The sequence below is a fragment of the Ascaphus truei genome, chromosome 6 (genome assembly GCF_040206685.1).
Source record: "Ascaphus truei isolate aAscTru1 chromosome 6, aAscTru1.hap1, whole genome shotgun sequence".
NCBI lineage: Eukaryota > Metazoa > Chordata > Amphibia > Anura > Ascaphidae > Ascaphus > Ascaphus truei.
Window position 1 is genome coordinate 78,543,106 of NC_134488.1, and position 25,962 is coordinate 78,569,067.

The 25,962-nt window shown below is 41.6% G+C and overlaps 1 protein-coding gene across 4 annotated transcripts in view; it reads left to right on the forward strand.

Annotated features, from left to right (window-relative positions):
* The window catches only part of PRDM16 (PR/SET domain 16), a 621,677-nt gene that overhangs the window by 343,807 nt on the left and 251,908 nt on the right, over positions 1–25,962 (forward strand). The window lies entirely within an intron of this gene.

The window sequence follows — 25,962 nt, forward strand, 5'->3', positions numbered from 1 at the left end:
CAGTCATCCCAAAACAGTACTAATCAAGGCTGAGTTATAAAGTTGATTACCATCAATGTATCCCCAGTACAAGGAAACTACTGGAAACTAAATGTAAGAGAATTTAAAAAAAAAAGGATGTTTTAAATATCAGAACTGTAACTTTAGAATGTGAAACTTGGGCATGTCTGTAGATCACCCATTCTCTATCCTCCTGAAGCCTGGTAACAATTACAGCTCAGATTCAAAATAACAGATTTGTGGAAACAGAAAAGTGTAGTGCTGATATGATAGATCAGCTAAGTATATATATATATATATATATATATATATATATATATATATATATTGGAGAAACAAGAGAAAAAGCGCCCGATCCATGTGTAAAATCTGGTAACAAAATTTTAATAAAAAATCACAAGACAAATGCACACTCACAATTTGTCAATGCAAATTAAGCATTGTATGGGGAACCCTGATGGAATCCATCAATCGGAAGAAACGCGTACACGTAGGGCATGTGGTTCCAAGGAGCTACGTTTGGTGGAATAGCTTGTGCGTCTGCTGCCAGGAGAGGGAGGACGTTCCCTGAGCCACACACAGCATCTAATGCTGGAACAACAGACTGTATACCTGAATTTCCGGAGGGACATCTGACTGTGATGCACCGGTAGCAGTGAGGTCTGATGTTCTGAAGTAAACATTCAACGAGCAGCTACTTGTTGGCGCATGGGTTTACCCATACAATGCTTAATTTGCATTGACAAATTGTGAATGTGCATTTGTCTTGTGATTTTTTATTAAAATTTTGTTACCAGATTTTACACATGGATCGGGAGCTTTTTCTCTTGTTTCTCCAATAGAATTTGCTGGGAGGTTGCTTGCCCCAAAGAAGGAGCAGCCCGGACGTTGTAATCTCCATACAAAATCATCAACTTTTTTTTTTGTGGAAAACACATACATATATATTTTTTTAGTTAATTTTTTACACTTTTTTTTTTTTAACATTTTCATTTTTTGGTTAATACATTTCACCTAATTATATTATAATTTGATAATCATATTTTCCAGTGTTTTTTGCAATAATAGTTCAATTATACATATACAATTTTTACATTTTTTATATTTTACACACACTAACCATCAATACTTATGACCACCATCTGAGTTCCTATATATATTTCATAATAATACAATTTTTACAATTGTTTTATACGGGTCATCTGTGCTAACATTTGTGCTAACATTTGTTGTGGTCTGTTTGTTGTCTGGAGTCTACTGTGGGGCTAGTACACACCCAGGCGCTGTTAAATCTTTCAATTAATATATATATATATATATATATATATATATATATATATATATATATATATATCAAATGGAAATATTACTGTGTGCGCATTTGCATGTCTTAGACAGGTCTGCAAACCCGCCTTACACCATTATCACCCAGCACACAGCACTTTCACTGCAGCAAGGGATTCTGGGAAATGACATGCAAATGAGCACACTGTGCCACCTTTTGCTTCAAAACCATTCAATATGGTTCCCCTATAGGCTTAAGCTTGCTGCATGGTCACAGCTTTGAGCACAGCCATGGGTTAAGATGCATAGCCAGTAAACCCATCCACAGACAGACTGTTTCGACCTTAATGGGTTGGTTCTACTGGTTCGCCTCTTCTCCCTCTACCACTTGCCCTCTTGACCCCATTTCCTCCCATCTCCTAAAACCTCTTGCTCCTACTATAATCCCTACGCTCACACACATTTTTAACTCCTCCCTCTGCTCTGGAACCTTTCCATCCTCCTTCAAACATGCAACAGTCATACCATTACTCAAAAACAGCAAGCTTGACCCTACCTGTCTTTCTAACTATCGACCTGTCTCCCTCCTGCCTTTTTCCTCTAAACTCCTTGAACGTCTTGTATTCTCTCGCTTGCTCCATTTTATCAACAACTATTCTCTCTGAGACCCTCTACAATCTGGCTTCCGCACTGCTCACTGCACGGAAACAACCCTCACTAAAATAACTGACGACCTCCATGCTGCCAAAGACAGAGGTCATTACACTCTGCTCATATTACTTGAACTCTCTGCAGCATTTGACACAGTGGACCACCCCCTTCTCCTTCACATTCTCCATACTCTTGGTATTCGGAACAAAGCTCTATCCTGGATCTCATCCTACCTCTCCCATCGTACTTTCAGTGTCTCTTCTGCTAACACCTCCTCCTCTATTGATCTCTCTGTGGGGGTACCCCAGGGCTCTGTCCTGGGACCTCTTCTCTTTTCTCTGTATACACTCTCTCTAGCTGACCTAATAACATCTTTTGGGTTTAATTATCACCTCTATGCTGATGACACACAAATATACTTTTCAACACCCGACCTTACACCTGCTGTACAAACCAAAGTTTCTGAATGTCTCTCTGCTATATCATCCTGGATGGCCCTCCACCGCCTTAAACTCAACATGGCTAAAACAGAGCTCCTCATACTTCCTCCCAAAGCTGGCCCTACTACCTACTTCCACATTACTGTTGGAACTACCATCATTCACCCAGAAGCCCAAGCACGCTGCCTAGGGGTCACACTCGACTCCTCTCTCACATTCGCCCCGCACATTCAAAACATTTGTAAAATCTGTCACTTTTTCCTCCGCAATATAACTAAGATACGCCCTTTCCTCTGTTGCTCGATGGCTAAAACTCTGACTCAGGCCCTCATTCTCTCCCGTCTTGATTACTGTAACCTCCTGCTGTCCGGCCTTCCTGCCTCTCACCTGTCTCCCCTACAATCTATCCTAAACGCTGCTGCCAGAATCACTCTACTCTTTCCTAGATCTGTCTCAGCATCTCCCCTCATGAAATCCCTCTCCTGGCTTCCAATTAAATCCCGCATCTCACACTCCATTCTTCTCCTCACTTTTAAAACTTTACACTCTTCTGCCCCTCCTTACATCTCAGCCCTAGTTTCTCATTATGCACCATCCAGGCTCTTGCGTTCTTCTCAAGGATGTCTTCTGTCTACCCCCTTTGTATCTAAAGCCCTCTCCCGCCTTAAACCTTTTTCACTGACTGCCCCACACCTCTGGAATGCCCTTCCCCTCAGTACCCGACTAGCACCCTCTCTATCCACCTTTAAGACCCACCTTAAGACACACTTGGTTAAAGAAGCATATGAATAGCACTGTGGATATTCTGAACACATGATACATAAAGCTTGGTCCCCTGCAGACGCACTTACCAGAACTCCCTCCTACTGTCTCTGTACGTTCTCCCTACCTATCAATTAGACTGTAAGCTCCTTGGGGCAGGGACTCCTCTTCCTTAATGTTACTTTTATATTTAAAGCACTTATTTCCATGATCTGTTATTTATATTATCTGTTATTTATTTGAGTACCACGTGTATTACTTCTGTGAAGCGCTATGTACATTAATGGCGCTATATAAATAAAGACATACAATACAATACAGTACTGGTTAGCATAACTAGGGGTAACGTGGGTCTATCCCTTAAAAAGTCTAAAAATAAATTTTATTCATATGCCTTTTTGAAGGCAATTTTGATACATTGCAATTCCATTTTATTCTGCTCATTTATCCTATATACTACGTTATAATCAATGTATAGTGCTGTTACCGAGGCATTTCAAGTTTGAAACACCGGAGGTGCAATTAGGACTCATTAAGGAACAGCTGAGAACTGACGGAGCTCTATCCACGTGTGCGGAAGCAACTGAGTATCACCACAGCGTCTACCACGGAATATCTGAAAGCGGCGGTGCTTTCTAAGTGGCGACTCTGATTGGGACACTCTCCAGCCTGCACAAAAAAGACATCTGTGAGCGGTTGGCGTTGGAAACACGCGGCATGGTGTAAACAGCACCCCAGCCCTGGAAGAAGCGGACACTGTTTACAGTTTTGTCCGATATGCCTGAATTTTCAACTGTTTTGTAAGTAGAACCAGTACCTGTGGGGTGTTACCAAAATATACGTACTTCACCATATTGGCTCTCTTTTTCTTATTTCTAGGTGGTCTCATCCCCTATCCTTGTGATCAGGACATTTGCTCATAACTACACTTGGTGTTTATTAAGTTAAGCACTATATATTGGTTTGCTCTTTTTTGTGTCTTGTATCTATACATCTCTGGTATTGTGTGTTTCCTACACATTTTAGCAGCATCTAATATATTTAATTATTCATTTTTATAATTAATAACACATTTTGCGCACTTTTGCTCTTTTTCTGTATATATATATATATATATATATATATATATATATATATATATATATAGTGGGTTGCAAATATGGTAGATATAAATAGGGCACAGTCATAGCTCATTGTTGTAAGACCTATGCATCGGCGAGTAGCTAGGATTTGCAGTGTTCTGAATACCTGCTCTCATGGAGATTATTCTGGCTGCAATGGTGCAGTTGTCCACCAGTCATAAGCCCAAAAAGAACTACAACTCCCAGAGCCATTGCAACGGAGGGCCCTCCCACTTCCTGCTAAGCCGTATTTAAAGTCCAGGAAGTTGCTCCTTCCTGGCGTTTCAACTTTGTTTTTTCTTCTAGTCCACATCCCTGTTACCTGTCCATACCCACATCCTTGTCCATGCCCCAGTCCTGTCCCCATTTCCATGTTTCTGTTTTCCAGTCCCTTTCCCTGTTTCCCAGTCCCGTCTATGTTCTCTTGCCTGTTATCCTGTTTACCCAGGAATGCTTATATCTGCCTTAATTAAACCATGTTTGCTATAATTTTCCTTCCTGAATTCTGTCATCCTCCTCAGTGTACTCAGAATTGTAATATAGGTACAGTAGCTAAAACATTCACATGCCTTCTAAGGGATCTGGATGACGCAGAGTCCAGGGTACTGATAATTTAGCATTTCTACCTAATAAAGAAATTGCGTAAGTAATAATACTCACAAGTATGCAATACATGTGCCAATAGAAATTCAAATAAAATGTTAAGTCTACAGTCAAACAATACAGAGCTTTCCTAATCTCAAAGGTTTCTTCTGCAAGTGTACACTGGAAATATATACACATATTTTACATCAGTAACAAATGTGATCAAGATAAAAGTAGTTCAACGTTTTAGTAGCCATATTAGTGAAATGTAGACTTGCTGTAGATTATATAAAATACCTTTATGTAGCGGACCTACATACTGTAAGAGTTCTTTGTAGCTGAATGTCAGGTTTATTTTCAAGTGTACAAGAAACCCATGAGTTTTTGAAAGCGCTGTACTGTAACTTTGAACTTCTTTTTATCCGAATCACTTACTGCATATTATTGTAAAATGATAAATATTGATGTATAATATGTGTTTTCTGGTATGTTCTTGTATTAGGCAGCGCGCCCTAATGAAAGCAATATGAGTGGTATATTTATTGACATTCAGAGTTAGGCATTCTGAGTCTGACAAAGTTTCCAACAAAAATTATTTTACAAATCTTTTGCAACAACAGTTACAAATGCCACATTAGCTATAAAATGGCAATTTGTTGTGTGTTATGTTTCAATTATTTTCTTTTATTGTGCCATGTGAAGGACCCAATTCTTTTGTTACAGGTGCTTAATAACAGCCACCACACATTTTGATGCTAACATTGGTGTCTTTGACTTTTCTATTAAAGTCGGCTTGTATAAATGTTCCTGATTCAGACCTGAATGGCACTGCAGTACCTCCAACCTCTTTAAAATGTGTTATTTTTCTGACTCTGGTGACATTGGTCCTTAGAGATTTTTCTCTCTATTTAGTCTCTGTTTACTTAGAAGGAATGGCCTAGGGGCTACTGGAGAGAAAACATCTGTGGGAGATAATCTATAGAGTTATCTATCTATCTATCACTCCTGTCGGCCCAGTCTCTCTTGAGAGCCAGCTGAGAGACTTGTAATGAAAAGGCAATGCTGAAGAGGCTTTAGGGACAAATAAAGAGACATGTTAAGGGCTAGCTGAAAATGGATAGAAGACATTATTAAAGCTCAATAGCCTTCTTATCAAAATCCAATAGGATAGACATTTGGCAAAAAGCTTTACATTTATTCTGCAACTTTCCAGAAAGCTGAATTTATCCTTCAACAGCAGTAGATTAAATCAGTGAGGTTAAATCTTCCAATATAAAAAAGGATTTTAACCTTCTTTGTAGATTTTCTCCCATCAGAACTTTAGATATTTTGAGACAAAATAAACAATAACAGAAATCCTTGGTAACATATCTCAAATTGTAATGACATATTTGTAAGGTATTTTGATTGAAAATACAAATATAGGATAAAAATAAAGGGGATGCCTGCATTTGATTTAAAAAAAAAATGACGTTAACAATTTAAACCTTGTACATGGAAAGGGGAGATTTATTCCTCTCTAATTTTACATTTGGTGGGAAAAAACAACTAATTAATAATTGATCATTCTAAGTGTTTGCAGTGCAATAATAATCACTGGTTTATAAATAGGGTCAGTTTTGCACTGGAGCAAAAACAGAATAAACGTTTGACAAATCCCTCCATTAAATTATTGTGGCACATAGCAGCAATTATATACCCTTCTTCCTTCTGCTCATGGGGTAAAAAATGTATTTTTAATGTTGTGCTGTAGTATGCTAACAATATAAGATAATAGTGTTTTGTTGTGTTCAGACACGCATTACTAAAACTATTAATCTCTTGTCATTTAAAATTACATATGTAATACTTAAAGTCATAGCAGCCATCTGATACCTCAGAATTACATTGTTCGCAACAAGATGATTGATTGATATTTATGATAATTTGTGAAATGATTATTTGTATATGATAGCCAAGGATTGTCCCACCCGAGTGTGCACAATTTCCTATTAATACGGGCCAACAGAAATGGCCTCTGGTAACATGGGATGTGGAAAGGTCTCCTGGGCATATTCCTTTGGGATCTGCAAGGCTGATGAATTATGACCTGGATCAGCCAGAGCTCAGACTTCAATAAGGAGCCAGGAAGGTAGTTAGGGAAGAGCAGGGAACTGTTAACTGTCTTTTGTAAAGCAATTATTGGGCCACACAGCCTGAGGGGACCTATCCATACATTTAAACATGTGGATTGACTAAAATATTTCACTTACACCTTTGAAAGTGTGTGGATTGTTTACACTATACAAGAAATGCTTTTATACACATATTAAGAAAATAAATTATTGATCTTGTATGTCTTAACTGCAAAAGATATACACTGAGGATACCGTTTTCATAATAGTGATGCGTAGACATTGGGAAACCAAAAGTGGACTTACGAGACGGAGGAAATGTATTTATTCAATTGTGAAGCAAAACTGGGGCAACGAGAAGAAATTTAATTTTTCTCCTCTTTGCATCAATAAATCAAGGTACTTTGCTCAAAAAGTTGCCCTGTGTCCATCAGCATGTATGGGTAGCAGTTTAAGATATAAGCCCTATTTCATGCCTGCAGGCATCTGTAGCAGAAAATGGGTTAACATAATTGCCTAGTGTATTTACATAAGGAAAACAATCACAGCTGTGGCCAGTGGCACAAACACAACCGAGACAAAAGTATGCAGAAATAAAACCAATCACGTTTAGTAAGATGTATTTGTAGTGATGGAAAATGATGCTTGCAATCATTTAAAGGACTTCCGACAATGAGTGCTCTCTCCTGTCAAGAAGAGTTTCGATCACTGCAACAGTTTGTACACAGTAGGCCTATACTTTCTAATAAAAGGGTCTGCAAAATATCACTTAACTTGTAAACACACGATAAGCACACTGTAGTTTGTTACAAGCGCTGTAACCTATTACTTGAGCTTCTTTTTTGTGAAAGTGGTTTCACTTAGTAATTGTATCACTTCTGACATTGGACTGAAGCATTGCCACACCGACAGAGTCCAAAAGTGTAGTGAGGGGCATTGCTTTTTTGCAGTTTTCGCTGTTGTTTTGATTTAATAAATGCAGCAGTTCCATACGTTTATGGCAATGCAATGGGATACGCTGCTGATCGATCTGTTCTCCTGCCATCGATCAGTGGAGATTCTGCTTTCATGGGTTTACAATATGGCTCACTACTTACCTTACAATATGGCTGCCTATTTCAAAAGAGGAAGTGCTGTGGCTATAGCAACCCAAGAAAGCTTAACACATTCAAAATCATTAAAAAGGGCATATGAGGTGGGGGAGGGGGCAGGGGCATATAAAAAATGCTAAGATAGTATTATATAAGACTAAGCAACTGATTCATTTAAAAAACATGTAGGATTTTTAATGAAATACTGCTTTAACAAGCAAACAATACACTGTCAATGTTAATAAAACATTACTAAAAGAGGGGTTCATAGAGCATTTTAAGGCTAATTTAACACCAGATGCTTATAATTGGACTTTATAGTAAACAGACTTAATATACTTGATCTGAGTTTTCAAGTGGATATCTTTACATAATAAAAATATTTTTAACTTGAACAACGTGAAATGCTTCTTAATTGATTTGTATAATCTTCTTTCTGAATAGATTTGCCTTATTCCGCCTGTGTCACAACGGAGGTGGGGGAGCTGTGGGGTAGTTGGCTGAGAAGTCATTTTTACAACATGAGTCTCTTTCCATTGTTAGAAGGCCACTCATAAAAGGACCAGCAGTCCATTAATTCAGTGAATGAACATATAGTAAATGCAGTTCCCTCTTGAGAACAATAATGTTGAGGTCAGCTTAGGCTGCCATGGAAACTAAGTACTAAAGTACTACTAAGAAGTTTGCATCCCTGATTGTGCTGAAATGAACCATACAAAATCCAAGATGTAACTGGAAAGGTGTTAATCTGTATATTATTTTCTGTTATGAAAAATGCAGGTGATATTATTTCTGTGAAATATTAGGCCTTGTCTCATGGTAGTTATTTTGATTGACTGTTTGCCACTTTCACTGCTGAAACAATGTGATTGGTGCATTTGTTCACTTTTAGGTTGTTACTTGGTCCTGTGTAATAATATTTTTGCTGAAGAATTGCTCTCTACCACTTTCTGGAAGAGGTCATTATAAATATAGCCCCATAGACACCAAGTGCTGCACTAACCGGGTAATAATCAGATTGTGATCTAGACCCTACCAGGAATTTATGCTGAGAGGTGTACAGCTTATGTATCCCAATGCACCTCAGCCTGATTTTCAACAGGGTGCACTAATAGTTGATTAAAAAAATTAGGGCTGACTTCTTCTGCCTTTTATATTCTAATGCCCATAATATTCTGGTGTCCATGAAAATGAACACAGCTACATGTCTGAAAGTAGCAAGTGCAATAGAACTGTTGTTTTTAATTTTTCCTTTAAAAAAATAAATATATATTATTAATGTGTTTACTTTGGATTTCTCTAAGGTTCCCTAGTGAATTTGCATTTTCGAATGTATATTGTTCTATATTAAACTTTCTACATTTCCACATAATAATGAACAAAATACACAATTAATCACATTGTTATTATGTTTCTGCCTATCCAATAATCAGTCTGATATTCCTGTTATTTACCCAGCCTTAAATGTCAATTATTTTTTTTATTAACCCCATCACTAAAGTAGGGAACTGCAATTTACAGCATTTATACTGCTACTTCTGGTAATGACTGAGTTAAATAAAGAATTGTAGAATCAGATCTGTCTGGATGACTAATCACTTGTGGAGTTTATCATGGAGATGATTAAAAGGTATTGCAGCCTCCAGTTATTTTCAACATGCCAGAATGCCCTGGAGATCCATGTGAATCTGCTGCCAGCCGGGCCCTGTCAAAGCTGAAGTCAGACCAAAATCAACGGCAGGAAGGTCATGTGAAAGAAAACCCTCAGTCATCAGGAAGTCCTTGGCCTTCTAGCCTTTCTGACATCTTTTGACAAACCTTAAATCATGAAAGCAGACAAAACATCACCAATTTGGGAATGATCGCCTCTGGGACACTCATTTTACTCTGTTAACCCCTTTGTCCCACAGTGTTTCTTTTATGTTAGTGCTATCATTTTCTTCACCCTGGTCGTTATAAGGTTTTGGAGGTGTGTGTTGATTTAGCAAAAGTATAACCACAGTTCTTGGGTCTCCTGCCACAGGGATAGTCAACTTTTGAAGTGCACTTATGTTATAAAAGTAAGGGCTATGAAAATATTTATAAATAGACTGAGTCGAACGAGCATTTAGTGAAATTGTTATTTGGTTACTATCGGTTATTTTTGCATCAACATTTTTATTGAAAGTCCCTATTTTTCCCTCTTCAGTAAAACAAATTTGTCTAATGTTAATATCCCACCTACATACTATATTTATTTTTTGACATCAAATAAAGTAGGCGAGTATCCTGGTACTCCTTTTCATAAATGTGCTGAATATTTCAAATATCACATTTTAAAAATGACAGTGTGTCAAATATGGTCATTGACACTTCCCCTGGATATTTCCTCTAACTCTTCCACATCACAGCAACTGCTCCAACTGATCCTATCCAAAAGTATGTCATAAACTGTCCTATTAGAAGAAGAAAGTAGCGAGTGACCTCTAAGTGTGTCACTGAATTATAATTGGTCATTTCCTTTATTATAATCTCTTGACCGTTGACAATAATGTTACCATAACATTTTTTTTACAGAATATATTAACCTAGTTAAAAAGATGGATTACTCTTGAGTGAGAAGAATCCATGGGCCTGAATTAACTTTAAAGGCAGGATTTATTGAATACATTACATGTGTTATAGAAGCCAGATGGCAGCCTCAATAAAATCTGTAAGCTTCAGGTGTGTGCGATATTCATTTAATTAAATTGTGTAGCACTGCTAGAAGAAACAAGAAGGGGGGAGAAATGTTAGACAGGCAGCCAATTAGGCCTTTCAATCTAAAAGGCACAGGAACTCCAAGACAATAAGATTAAATGTAGAGGCGATTTAACACACACATTGGGGCCCATGTATAAAGTGTAGCTAAAAGTAATTTTGTCTTTTAAGTGGCACAGAAGAGTATTCAATTCATGAAACTTGGTGCGCCAATGTTTAAAACTAATTTTGATGTGTTGTGCGTACTTTGTTTCATTGCTAAGAAAAAAATGGCGCTTGGGGGTGGGGTTAGAGGCTGTTGGTGACACACGTATGCAAATATGTCGAAAAAAATTGCAAGCGAGTGCCACTTTTGTGTGACAGAAATGTTTCCAAATTGCCCAACAACTTTTTGTTTCCATAAAAGACGAATGCAAATAGATGTATGTGTATCTTTATTTATATAGCACCAGCCGTGCACATAGCGCTTCACAGCAGTAACAAATATATGGGAATATATTTAATATATATAAGCGCTTTAAACATAAAAGTTACATTCGGAAAAGGAGTCCCTGCCCTGAAAAGCTTACAATCTATGTGATAAGTAGGGAGAACTTACAGAGACAGGAGGGTGTTATGGTAAGCGTGTCTGCAAGGGGCCAAGCTCAATGCATATGAGATGTATAGTAAAAGCCAACGGAGCTACCCTTACGCTTCATTAAAGAGGTGTGTTTTAAGATGGGCCTTAAAGGTGGAGAAAGATGCAAACAATTCTTAATGTTTTCGTATGAATGAGCTTGACACACACCATACAAAGAATAAGAAAATGTGTGCCAAATGTAACAAAATGAATAAGGGCATAGACAAGAGGACTGACAATATATGCTGCTAAAGTTTTTAGGTGACATTAATTTTATGAAACAAGGCACTATTTTAATTCATTTTCAAACAACAATTATTTATACATAGCCCACATTAAAAGTATAGTACAGGCACATCCCGCATTAACGTATGCAATGGGTCCAGAGCATGTATATTCTCCCCGCTTGCGCACAGCTTTTGTACAGGTAGGGAGCCGGTATTGCTGTTCAGGACGTGCTGACAAGCGCATGCGCGAGCTGCCGTTTGCCTATTGGGCGATATATCCTTACTCGTGAGTGTACTTAAAGTGAGTGTCCTTAAGCTGGGGTTTGCCTGTATATATAAACAGTTTGTACATTTTTATACCTCCCTGTACAATCTTAAGTGCAACCATAAGCAAGAGCGGAGAGTCTTTCACGTGACATTAGAAAAATAACTAGAAACATGTTTCCTGCCGACCCTTGATAGAGAAGATAGGGAGTTATTGAATAAAGAAATATCCCATGAAGAAATAATTAAGAGCTTTAAAACTCCAAAACACCTGGTCCTGATGGTCTCTCTAAAATATACTATAAGACCTTTAAGTCACAACTGATCTCTTTCTTGAGTAAGTTGTTCAACTTTTTTCTGAGAGGAGGAGAGATCTCCCCCTGATGTTAAGAGCACAGATTTGGGTGATTCCAAAACCTAGTAAAGACACCAATTACTGTAGCAATTATCGCCCTATTTCTCTCATTAGACATGAAGATTTATAGTAAAATGTTTGTGATTAGATTGAACAGCTTGCTCCCTAGAATAATAAATTCAGACCATGAAGGGTTTATTCTGGGCTGCCAAGCAGCAGACAGTATAAGGGCGGTAATAGAACTCACGTAGCAAATACTGTACTTCTAAAAAGCCCACATTATTGATCTCACTGGATTTGAATTGGGTCTTTAATAGGGTAGACTGGGAATATATGTTTGCAATACTGGAAGGATTTGGAATCTATGGCCCCTTTCTAAAAGGCATTAAAGTCTTATATAATCAACCGTGCGCTACGTTAAAGATGGCGGAGATCACTGCTGATGTAATTCATATTAATGGGATGTGGCAAGGTTGCCCGTTATCCCCCCTTCAGTTCGGTGTAAGTCTGGAGCCACTAGCTAACAAGATTAGTAACACCCCTAACTTTTCAGGCTTAACACTTGGCTCTATAGAATATAACATTGCATTGTACGCAGATGATATTGTACTTTCTCTGACACAGGCCTTGACCTCTCTACTAAACCTATTTGAAAATATCTCTGGCGTTAACTATTTCTCCAACTACAAACTAAATAACTCAAAATCTGAGGCACTAGCTCTTGGAGTGGATGGAGGAATGTTGAAGCTACTCAAATTTAATTTTAACCTCAGGTGGAGAAAAGACCATATAAAATACTTAGGGGTATATCTAACTCCTCGTTTTGGGGGAATTTACAAAGCAAATTATCCAGACATATTTACAGCGCTTAAAAAAAGACTTGAAGGAATGGAATAAATACTGCCTCTCATGGGTTGGCAGAATAATATAAGTCAAGATCAACCCGCTGCCTAAATTACTCTATCTATTTCATACTCTTCCTGTTTGCGTCCTGGCTAAGAGCCTAGAGGACATGCAAAATAAGATTTTGTTTTTTGTTTGGGGCGGAAAGAAACTCAGGGTTAAAAGAAGTGTGTCATCACTGCCTTTAGGGGAGAAGGAGGTCTAGCTCTTCCAGTACTACAGAAGTATTATGCAGAGCACAATTGAGCCATCTACCAAGATGGCACAGGTCTCCGGGAGGGATAAAATGGGTGGAAATCGAATTTGCGTGATACCGCTACAATTGATGCATTATTGTGGATCTCTAGGGAGAAAAGGCCCAGGGAAACTTTTAAGTACCCAGTTATAAATCTCTTGGCAGGTATGGTCTGTATGGAATAAAAACAAGAGTATGGGGGTTTACCATCTCTCCTTTCCCTACTTTGGCAAAATATGGAATTTACCCCCAGGGTGAGGACAGGTATCAACAAAATCTAGATATCTAAAGGTTTTCTAAGAATAACTGATATGATGTTTTTCGATAGACTTAGAACCCTTGAGGAATTACAAGAGAAATATAATATACACTCTGAGCTGTTTAGGTATAATCAAATCAATCATTTTATCTTCTCAAAATTCAAAACACTGAAACACAAACAACTTACCTCCTTTGAGAGGTAATGCACCATAAGAGGCCATCAGAACGGACTGATCGCATCTCTGTATGGTATTCTCAGTTCCCTGGGAAGCCTAGAAAAATATAATGATGACACTATGGGAAAGGGATATTGGCTCGGAGATTTCAGAAGAGGGCTGGGCAGATATTTGTGAGGCTGCCGCACATGCATAAATTTGCACGACTATCAATGAGAATAGATATAAAATCTTCATGAGATGGTACTTCACCGTGACTAGATTAAAACATATCTATAAAGGAACAAGCGCACAATGTTGTTAAGGGTAAAGACAAAGGCACTCTATCACATTTTTTGGACATGCCCACTAATTGTACCTTTCTGTGCCAAAATTAGAGAACTTGGCAAGCCTCTCCCAGATATCCCCATAGGACAAAAAAGCTAATCGACCATCTTCTGACTGCAGCACGATGCTGTATAGCACTTCAGTGGAAACAAACTGCACTGCCCCCACTCCAGGTTTTTAAGGATAAAGGGAAATATGTACTGGAGAAACTGACAACAATTTTGAATAATTTTATGCCTACATTTTTAAATGTAGCCATGTATCAAATTGGTGTACATATCTCCTTCATACTGGCAGTAATCCTGGTACGTATGCAGGGTTGCCAGTAACAATCATGGAGGTTTGCCCTCAAACCCTGGTGAGGTGTCATATGTCCCAATGGAAGTGACAACATGCTTTGTGTCCACGATTAGTGACACAGAGGGTGTCTGTTTCTGGAGGTGATATAAGACACAGCACTGCCTAAAGTTAGTGGTTCAGTTGCTGTTGGTGTTTAGACTCTGTTCAGGAGAGTCATGTGGAGGTCTGCAACAGTGTTGCAGTGTCTGATGCAATAGCTGTGAGTCTGTGCAGCTCAAAGCAGAGAGACAAGCTGGTGAATCTCCCTGAGGGGAGAGGTGGAGAGCAACTCTATTAGAGGAGAAGGGACCTTCCTAAGGCTGAGTCCATGCTCCCTGCTTGCTCGCTGAGGCGCGCTGAGGCTCAGGGAAAGCGGGTGCTTTCCCTGGCCTTGCGGTTGCTTACCGCACGCGCCGTCAGCGGGCAGTCAGGGAGCGGGCCGGGGGCGGGCGCGTCACTGGCCGGCAAGCGGGGGATTTTTACATTCCCCTAAGACCTGCGCTTCCGCAAGCGCGCAGAAGCACAGGTGAGCCCCTACTAAAGCCGCTCTAATTGCGGCTGTAGGGGCTCAGTGCTGAGCGGGAGCGCGCTTCAGCACGCTTCCGCCAGCAAGCGGTTAACATGGCCGAGGCCTAATGGAGTGCAACAGAGAGATGAGCGGCTAGACTGACCACTGTGAGGGGCAGGCTGCCCATAAAGATGTCAATAAAGATGCCCAAGTTCACCAAACCCTTGCTGTGTGGGAGTGAAGTTCTTGCACAGGAGGAGGAACCACAGAGGAGGTCCTCATCAGTTACATCTTCCTGCGGACGCAGAGATCCTGATGAGGTGGAGGCGCTGCACTGGATATAGGTAGGACTCTAAACACACTACCTCAGCTGCCTGTCTTGCTGATATCCCCACCAACATCATGCGGGAGACTCAGGAGTCCTGTAGCCAGCAGGTGCACCATAAGACACATCCATGTAATGGGGATTGGTTAGGCCACAGGGGCCAATGTGAGATTGGGTGGGTCCGACGGGTCCAGAAAAACCGTTACATAAATATATGCAATCTATGGACAACCGTTTTTACTGAGGACTGCCCCTCAGAACAGCAGTTAGCAGTCTAAAGACTGAGGGAGAATTAGCTCTAACATAGTTTGATTGAGGGCCTGATTACTGCTGTTTATCTATCCAAATATTTATACCTGATACATTTTGTGCCTTAGAAAGCGGAAACTACTGAAGGAACTCGTCTCTTTATGGTAGTATTATTAATTGCGACTTGTATGAATCTTCATTACCCCTCCTCCTCCCCTCCTTCCCCCCTCTTCCTTTTGTAGTTCTGTATCCCTCCCATGTTATATTTCACAAAACTAAAAAATTGTTTGGGAGATAAAAACATATATTACATATCGTATATATGGTAAATCATTCTGATAGTGGAATAAAAAAAGGAGCACTCACAATTCCTGTAGTTCTGCATGAGTACGTGTCCTTCCAATTAGTGTTTGGAGAAGTAATCAAAGGGAAAAAGTGAACTGCACTAAATGGTCTTCTGAAAAAGATCTACTGTATTAATATTTATTTGAAAAAGGTGCAAATAGGGTTCAAAACATTGATTTGTTTTAAATAAAATATTAATATATCTTTTCCACAAGACTATTGTAAAGCAGTTCACTTGTTTCCTTGAATCATTGTGAGATATATATACTAGCTGTTCCCGGCATAACAAGCCGATTTAGGAGATCTGAAAAGTTATTAATTAAAGCTGCAGTTCAGTCTTTTTTTTTTTTTTTTTTTTTTTTTTACTTCAATAGTTTTATGTGTGCAATCTCTAATTACCTAAAGAACTGTATAGCTGCCAGTCAATTCATTCTCCATGTATTGATAGGCGAAATTTGGTGACATAATTAGAGCTGGCATATGTTTTTCTTCTGCTTCTTTCTCTCAGTGCAAACTCATGAATATTCATGAGCACTCCTGCACTGATATGTGCTAGAGGGAGGGCAGGGCTGACAAAGGGGTGTGCCAGGGCTTGTGACAGGACATGAAGGGGCAGTGCCTTAGCAAATGGTTGTTAAAATAGAATACAAGAAAATTGGTCTTTCAAAGTTGTTTTTTTAAAAACAGAAAATGCTAAAAGTATTTTTTCTTACTACAGAAAAAACACACATGCAGGATATTGACTGAACTGCAGCTTTAAACATAACTCTTTGTTTTTACCCTTCCCTCTAATGCCTTGCTGTCACTTGTCCCCTCTTCCCCACCTTACTCTCCTCCATCATGCCCCGCTCCTCTTTGCACTCTGCTCCCCTTTCCACACATCTCTTTGCACCCCCTACCTTACTGTGTCTGCTCCTCTCTATGCACTACATTCCATCCTCTCCTACATATCTCATCCTCTCCTTGCTGTCTCTCTGTTTTCTCCTCCTACAGACCTTGCCGTCTCTCCTCCCCACTCTTTGCACTCCCTCATGCTCGATGTGAGCACTACTCTCCATTTCCTCCTCCTCATCATTCCTCTGTCTCCACCTCTCCTTTCTGTCTCTCTCATCTCCTCCTCTCCTTGCTGTTGCTCTTTGTCTCCTCCTCTCCTTGCTGTCTCTCTCTCTCTCTGTCTCCTCTCCCCTTCCTGCTGTCTCTCCTCCCCCCTCCATCATACCCTGCTCCTCTTTGCACTCTCCCCCCCCCTATTTGCACTCTCATCCTTACTGTGTCTGCTCCTCTCTGTGCACTCTACACTTCCTCCTCTCCTACTCATCTCATCTGTCTCCTCCCCTCCTTGCTGTCTCCACTGCCATTAAAATCCCTCCTCACCCCTCACCCACCCCAGTGTTTCAGTCTTTCCTGAGTGAGTGAGAAGCCACTCAGTCTATCACAGAGGGGGATGTATGTACGTACATCTTTATTTATATAGAACAGACAGTGTACTCAGCGCTTTATACAGTACAGGGAATTATATAAGTGCAGCAAAGTCAGACAATAGGAAAGTAAGAGTCCAGTTCTTGAATTTTTCACACAGCGAATGTGCCATATTATTACACAGGATGTGCAGTCTCATTGTCTGTACTGGGTGAGTGACAGGCTGCTCAGCCTATCACAGAGAGGGAGTGATGTACATTCTTACTGGCTGTCTCTGGGTGAGTGACAGGCCGTTCAACCTAGCACAGAGGGATGTGCAGACATCCTTAGAAAAATATACACATATAGATATATAGATTACATTAATTAGGACATTAACACCTTTCACTCTCCCTCTGCACCCCACTGTCATTAAAATCCCCTCCCCCAGTGTTTCCTGAATGAGTGAGGGGCCACTCAGTCTAACACACATGGGGGAGTGATGTGCAGCCTTATTGACTGTCCCCGGTTAAGTGACAGGCCGCTCAGCCTATCACAGAGGGGGAGTGATGTACATCCTCATTGGCTTTCTCTGGGTGTGACTGGCCACTCAGCCTATTATAGAGGGATGTGCAGACAACCTTAGAGAAATATATATAGATTTGTGCATGGAATTAAAACTTGTATTTACTTAATAAATATACTTTATTTTGGCCAGTAAGTATCAAGGCAAACGTGGCACAATTCTGGGGCAACAAAACTGGCAATGTAACAGGTTTCCTTGTAGGGATTTGGAAAGTCAAATTGCTAGTATACAGAGCCCCTCATCTAAGGGTCAAACATATATCAAGAAAATAGAGCAACTGCACGCTGTTTTTAGAAAAGTTGTATTGTAAAAATAAAAGTTAATTTTACAAAACGGAATAGGCAAAAAAAATGTTACTAGATGTATCACAGATATGTATCCTATTTAAATTCTGTGATACATCAAGAGCAATGTTTTTGCCCCAGAACACCAATTTTGCCTTCATACATATGTCCCATTATGTATATGTTGACTTATTGGGGTCTCTCCTGGCTGCAAAACTAATGCAAAATCAGCTCAAAGATCAGCTCCATATTTATCAAAGAAAAGGTATCCCACTCAAAGTTTTTCCTTTGATAAAGCTGGCGCAATTCTTTTGCTCCGGTTTTGTAGCCTGGAGACTTAAATAACTTCCATTAAAAGGTAATCTCGCTTAGATCAAGCATTATTGTCCCTCTTGAGCTTATACTAGGCCCCACTCATAAAGATCAAAACATTTTAATTGAAGTGTAGTTTATTTTAGACTCATTGGTCTATTGGACCTTTTAGTACGGTGTAAACTAAACATATTTTGTAATATAAAAATGATTTGCACCCTCTGGCCTAGATCCATAAAGCTCGGTTAAGTCACTTAACATGGCGTTAACATAACTTAACATCACGCTAACACTAGCAGTGTATCTTCAAAGGATAGTGACATAAAGTTCAGCCATGTTTTCTCCCATAAAGATCATAGCACTAACTATAATCGATATTAGTGATAATGACATGCAAATGAAGCCTATTGCCAATTCACCAAATCCTTCAAGGTTAACACCTCATCTAAATTTAGCATAGGTTGAACTTGGATGGACGTATGTCTTTTCTCAACCTCATCTACCATGTAACTATGTAACACTGGGACTTAATGTTATATTATTTAAGTAATTCCTAAACTTGGCATCACTCCCATCCAGACTCTGAAAGGGGGCTTTTGCAGTGTCTGGATAGTTATAAAACCACAGTTAGGCAATATTTCAATAACAGCATATTTTCCTAATGTTTTTTCCCTTTTCCCTTCTCTCTCTCCCCACTCAGCAAAATATCTATTTTGGGGTCTAGGTCAGTATAATGCTATTTAACGTGACGTTATTGGAAGATAACGCAATGTTATGTTACAATAACATGACGTTAACTCTATGCAAATGAGATGCATTTCAGACAGGCCCCCGGAGTCATCAAAAAGCGAGCCGCTGTATCGGGCTTGAATCGACGATATCTATTAAAGTCAATGGCAAATATCGCAGATTCAGGCGCAAAGCAGTGGATTGCGCTTTGATGACTCTGGGGCTGTGTTTTTACACATAATGAACTGTGAGAAGGCCATTGTAACTCAGGGTACATGACATCCATTCCTGTTTTAGGTAACATCACGTTATGAGCCCTGAGTTAATGAAACTTTGTTGATCTAGCTTTCACAGCATTGACACTTTGCATTTCCTTTCTTACAACAACTTTTATCCTTTTCCCATTCTCTATATATGCTTCTATTTATTTCCTTCCGCTCCGTCACCCTGTGCCCTTTCCTTCTCCCTTCCTCCCTGATCTCTGTCTGCAGTCTAGACATAATTGTAGCTACTGTACTACAGCTGAGGAAGTTTTTATACAAAAGCTTATTACCCAATATTAACAGAAAATCGTACAATTACCTGCAGAAGTCCCTTGACCAATAATAATGGACAACCAGGTACAAATAACACCAGTAATAGATTATCCCAATGGTAAAATGTTTTTTGCTACCTTTCAAAAAGGTAATACACATAGTGCATGCAACAACATTTCACACACTATCCTCATATTATCTGAACTATTTTACGATAGCCATCACCTAACCCTCTCCTTTTACTGTATTCACAACACCTTCCTGTAGCAGACTAGCACACATCTACAGATAAGATAACAGAAAAGCTAGGAGGAAAAGTGTGTGCTGGAAGAATGCCTCTGAAACCAACAACACAAATGTGAACTTTATACTTGTACCGTTCGATATGGAGGAGGGTCATTAATGTTGGACTTCTCCTGTTAACCAGCTGCTGCACACTGAAAGGAGAACATGAATGCAAGTGATTACTGTTCCCCTTCTTTAGTGTGTTCTCCTGCCCCCTACCTGCTTCTTAGTGTCTAGTTCCAATACTAAGAAAGAGTGACAAACTGGAGCCTTTACACTGCAACATTCAACACATATTTTTACTTTTATTCCATACTACAGTTGAGGGAGGGGAGTCATTAGCTAAGGTAAAATACTGACATAATGAAGTTACACCTTGTGACCAAAGTTATATGGATGTTGGTATCAACATGGGAAAGGTATATTTGTTTCATTTGTGCATGTATATTTTTTTTACGTTACGAATGTGCAAACCTTGCCATATACATTTTATATAATTATGACATGTTCCAAAATATAAATAAATATATGAAAATGACCACTGTCAAATAAGATTTCATATGATAAAGTACTTTTATTAGTTCCCATGTAAAGGAGCTTTATTACTTGTTAAGTGAAATTTGCAAATGATGGGCTAAGAAAGATCATCTAAAAGAAAAATTCCAACTTAAAAGAATGCAACTCCATTGAATTCTATGAGGCCACAATCCTAAAAATATGGCACCTTCTAATGAGTGAAACTTGACAGGCCTGCTGTACCATTATATCACTAAACTGCACTCAGCTGCAACATGGAGTCCATATTCCCAGACAGAATACAAGGCGGCAAATGTATATATTGCAAAAAAAATTTTATACATGGTTGAAGCAGGGGGTCTCCAGAGCTGAACCCCATTAAATTCTGCTCTGTGGACCCCTTGCTTCTGGAGATATTTACCTGTGAATTAGGTGTCTGTGCTGAAGCAGAGATATCCTTAAAACCCTTAACTTGTGGGGTGGTCTTGTGGATTGGAGTTGACAACCTCTGCCCTAAAGGCTTGATTTAAGGGCTTATTCTATATCAGCTGGACATAAGAATATTTTTAGCAGCCATTGACTTCAATGGGGGATTGTGTCCGAAAACAGCCCAATCAGCCACTTTAGCTGATATGGAATAGGCCCCTTAGAATGTGTTAAGTAATGCAGTTAAAGTGTGAGCGTCAAAATCTTAGCGCTGCAACTATATTATTCCTGTGTGTACGACGTGATGTAGAATTAGCGCTACAGAGTCGTTCGCATCTGGACTAAAATTATGATAATGAGGTCTCAAAACGTACGACTATTGGGCCTAAGCTGTAAGTGCTGATAAGCCACTTATCGAGGCCTTTTCGCCAAAAATGCCTACAGCTATTCAGTAATCTCTGATAAGTCGCCGATTAAAGTACTTTTAGGCATATTTTGTTGGCGAGAAAAAAAACATCGCCAAATGAGCAGCAATTAGCCACTTATCTTCAGGTTTTCACATTCGTGCAATTCTAGTAGCCTCAAGTAGGTTATCGGGGCCTATTGTGGCTCTAGAATGGCGATTTCCTCTCAAAATCCTCCCGCCAGGAAAAGTGGTGGTGAGAACCTGCCGAGATGTGCTGAGAGAGGACATAGAAAAAAATGCATTTGTCCTGCCTCGGATTGATGCCAGGAGTCTCGGGAGCGGATAAACATTAATATCAGCACCGGAGACCCCCGGCATGAATCAGATGCAATACAAATGCATTTACAGGCAAGTTCATTACCTTAGCGGCTAACCGCTAAGGCAATGAAGGGGTTAAGGAACAAACAGCAGGTTCATTGGGAGCCCTTCACTCACCCCCTCTGCCCCCAAAAAACATTACAATATGTACTAACCACCAATACACCACCCACCACATAAAAGCATTTTTTTATTTTTTATGCACAGGATTGATAACAGAGGCCGGCAGGGGTCCTCGGGTGGTTACCGCGGGTATCCATGGGCCTCCAGGTGGTACCCACGGGTGTCTGGGTGTCCCCGCTGGCCTGCGGTACCAATACACCCCCCCCCCCCAATGGATTGGACGCTGTATCACTTTAATAGATTATGTCACATCCTTTTGAACTAATGCAACCTATCACATGGTATAGCAACCAATGGTATTTTCTTCAATCCCATTGATTGTAATACCATGTGATATAGCCATGTGGTTTTCAGGATGTGATGTACCTCCCTTGGAGATAATGTCACATCCTTAAAAAAAAGAAAAGAGGTGGGCACATGATACAGTGTCCAATCAGATTGGAGCTGTACCATCTGACCTGAAAAAGTGACGTTACTATATAAGGCCTGGATGCCTCATTTAACAGGAAGAAGACGAAGAGACAACATCCGAAGAGACTTACCATGGGGTTGGATTAACAGCTGAAGAAAGAAGATAGAAGATTAAAGAAAATAAATAAATAATGACAGAAGAAGGTGATACAAGATTAAAAAAAGAAGAATTTTGTTACCTGTTCGGATCTTCAAGGTGGATGCGTTGTATTGACTTTGATGACATTGCGGTATGAGGGCTTGCAGATATGCCAGGATTCGGAGGGTCAGCACTTCTAAGGCCGCTGCACCACTGCCGCTGAGCTCGCTCATGTTTGTAGAGTGGTGATGTCACCAGCTCACCAAGCATGAGCGATCGCTGTCCTGCAAACATTTTAGAGCAGGAGCGGGGGGGAGGAGGCGTGGCTATTACGGAGGGGGTGTGCCATTGACTGTATAGGGGCTGTCTGTGTTCTGTGTATACATCTCTCTCCCCCCCTCCCTCATCTCTCTCCCCCCCATTGCTCTCTCTCTCCCCCTCTCTCTCCCCCCCATTGCTCTCTCTTTCTCCCCCCATTGCTCTCTCTCTGTCCCCCATTGCTCTCTCTCTCCCCCATTGCTCCCTCTCCCCCATTGCTCTCTCTCTCCCCCCCATTGCTCTCTCTCTCTCTCCCCCCATTGCTCTCTCTCTCCCCCCCATTGCTCTCTCTCTCTCTCCCCCATTGCTCTCTCTCTCTCCCCCCATTGCTCTCTCTTTCTCTATCCTCCCTGCACTCTCTCTCCCCGCCCCCCCTGCACTCTCTCCCCCCCCTGCGCTCTCTCCCCTGCCCCCTGCACTCTCTCTCCCACCCCCCCTCTCTCCCACCCCCCCATGCTCTCTCTCACTCGTTCCCCTTGCGCTTTCTCTCCCCGCCCCCCTGCACTCTCTCTCCCCCCCTGCTCTCTCTCCCCCCTGCTCTCTCTCTCCCTGCCCCCCCCCCGCACTCTCTCTCCCCCCTTGCTTTCTCTCCCCTCTCTCATATCTCCCCCCTCTCCCCCTTATCCCCCCTCTTCCCCTTCTCCCCCCCCTCTCTCTCTCCCTTCTCCACCTCTCTCTTTCTCTCTCCCTTCTCCCCCTCTCTCTTTCTCTCTCCCTTCTCCCCCTCTCTCTCTCTCTTTCTCTCTTCCTTCTCCCCCTCTCTCTCTCTCTCTTTCTCCCTTATCCCCCTCTCTCTCTCTCTCTCTCTCTCTCTCTCTCTCTCTCTCTCTCTCTCTCTCTCCCTCTCTATTTCCCTCTCCCCCTCTCTCTTCCCTTCTCCCCCTCTCTTTCCCTTCTGCCCCTCTCTCTCTTCTCCCCCTCTTATCCCCCTCTTATCCCCCCTCTCTCTCTCTCTCTCTCTCTCTCTCTCTCTCTCTCTCTCTCTCTCTCTCTCTCTCTCCCTCTCTATTTCCCTCTCCCCCTCTCTCTCCCTTCTCCCCCTCTCTTTCCCTTCTGCCCCTCTCTCTCTTCTCCCCCTCTCTCTCCCCTTCTGCCCCTCTCTCTCCCTTCTCCCCCCCTCCCGCTCTCTCTCTCTCTCTCACTTCCCCCCCTCTCTATCTCTCCCTTCTCACCCTCTCTCTCTCTCTCTCTCTCTCTCTCTCTCTCTCTCTCTCTCTCTCTCTCTCTCTCTCTCTCTCTCTCTCTCTCTCTCTCTCTCCCTCTCTATTTCCCTCTCCCCCTCTCTCTCCCTTCTCCCCCTCTCTTTCCCTTCTGCCCCTCTCTCTCTTCTCCCACTCTCTCTCCCTTCTGCCCCTCTCTCTCCCTTCTCCCCCCCTCCCGCTCTCTCTCTCTCTCTCACTTCCCCCCCCTCTCTATCTCTCCCTTCTCACCCTCTCTCTCTCTCTCTCTCTCTCTCTCTCTCTCTCTCTCTCTCTCTCTCTCTCTCTCTCTCTCTCTCTTCCTTCTCACCCTCTCTCTCCTTTCTCCCCCCACCCCTCTCTCTCTCTCTCTATCTCCCCCTTCTCCCCTCTCTCTTTCTCTCTCCACTCTCCCCCCCTCTCTCTTTCTCTCTCCCTTTTCCCCCCACCACACCACTCCGTTTGCCCCCTCACCACCATGCAGCAGCACTCTCTTTGCCCCCCACCACACAGCAGCACTCCAATTGCCCCCCCCACCACACAGCAGCACTGTGTTTGCCCCCCCACCACACAGCAGCACTCCGTTTCCCCCCCACCACACAGCAACAATCCGTTTCCCCCCTGTCCATTTGCCCCCCTCTGTCCGTTTGCCCCCCCACTGTCTGTTTGCCCCCCCTCTTTCCGTTTGCCTCAACCCTCTGTCCGTTTGCCCCCTCTGTCCGTTTGCCCCCTCTGTCCGTTTGCCCTCTCTCTGTCCGTTTGCCTTCCCTCTGTCCGTTTGGCCCCCCCTCTGTCCGTTTGCCCCCCCCTTCAGTCCGTTTGCCCCCCTCAGTCCATTTGCCCCCCCCATTCTCAGTTCCGTTTGCCGCCCCTCTCAGTCCATTTGCCCTCCTCTCAACCCGTTTGCCCCCCCCTCAGTCCGTTTGCCCCCCCTCAGTCCTTTTGCCCCCCCTCAGTCCATTTGCCCCCCCTCTCAGTCCGTTTGCCCCACCTCTCAATCTGTTCCTTCCACTTCTCTCTGCTGAATTCAGTGTTTGTGTTGTGTGTGTGTGTGTGTGTGTGACAGCAGAGTAGAACACGCCATCTCTCTTCCCATTTGTCAGAGCAGGGTCATGTGACCCTGCTCTCAGCACGAAAGTATCTCTCCCTTGTCTCCCCAAGCACAACGCTTGGGAGAGCGTGTGTGTTTATTTGGTATTTGCTTTATTGATTGCTGGTAATTTTGTTAATTTTTTTTAATATAATTTGATATTGGTGGTTGTGTATTTTTTTGGTTGACCATTGACTGTCATAGTGGTAAATCATGCCTATATTATATGGATATGAGGTACCACTGTGCCACTTAATTGTTTTCTTGGCATTTGTAATGTGTATATTTTGAATGTAATGTGTTTTTACTTTGGGCCTGTTTTTTTTAGCTTCCCCATTTATTGCTACAGTGGCAAAGCATGCACATATTATATGGTTATGCTTTAACACTGTGCCAATGAATGCAATTCTTGTCAAAACTGGCGGTGTAAATGGCACAGCAATATTTTTGATCGGGGCTTATAGCATAGGCCAGGAGTGCGCAAACTTTTAATTTTGCGTCCCCCCTGTCTCTGCTCCCCCTTGCCTATGCCTCCCTCCTTAACTGCTCTCGGTCTCCACGCGTCATATGACATCACAACGACATGTCAGGGAAGAGCCGTCTGAGAGCATGTAAGTGAAGTTGCAGAGGCCTCGCGCCTCCCCGGCATTTAATTAACATGCCTGGGGGAAATGTGCGGAAGCTCTGCAACCGCGCGCCCCCCCTTAGAAAATCCCGTCGCCCCCAGTTTGCGCACCGCTGCCATATGCCCCTATGTATACTTTGCATGTGCAGAACTTGAGCACATATTTTCATCATCATGCAACTTTAAAAACACAACCTACACAGTTCCTCATCTTCACACATCCCAAACATTCTCCCTTGAGCCCTATACATTCTTCTTCTCCAGCCTCTTGGTCTATTACCCTGCAAACTATTCTGCGCCAG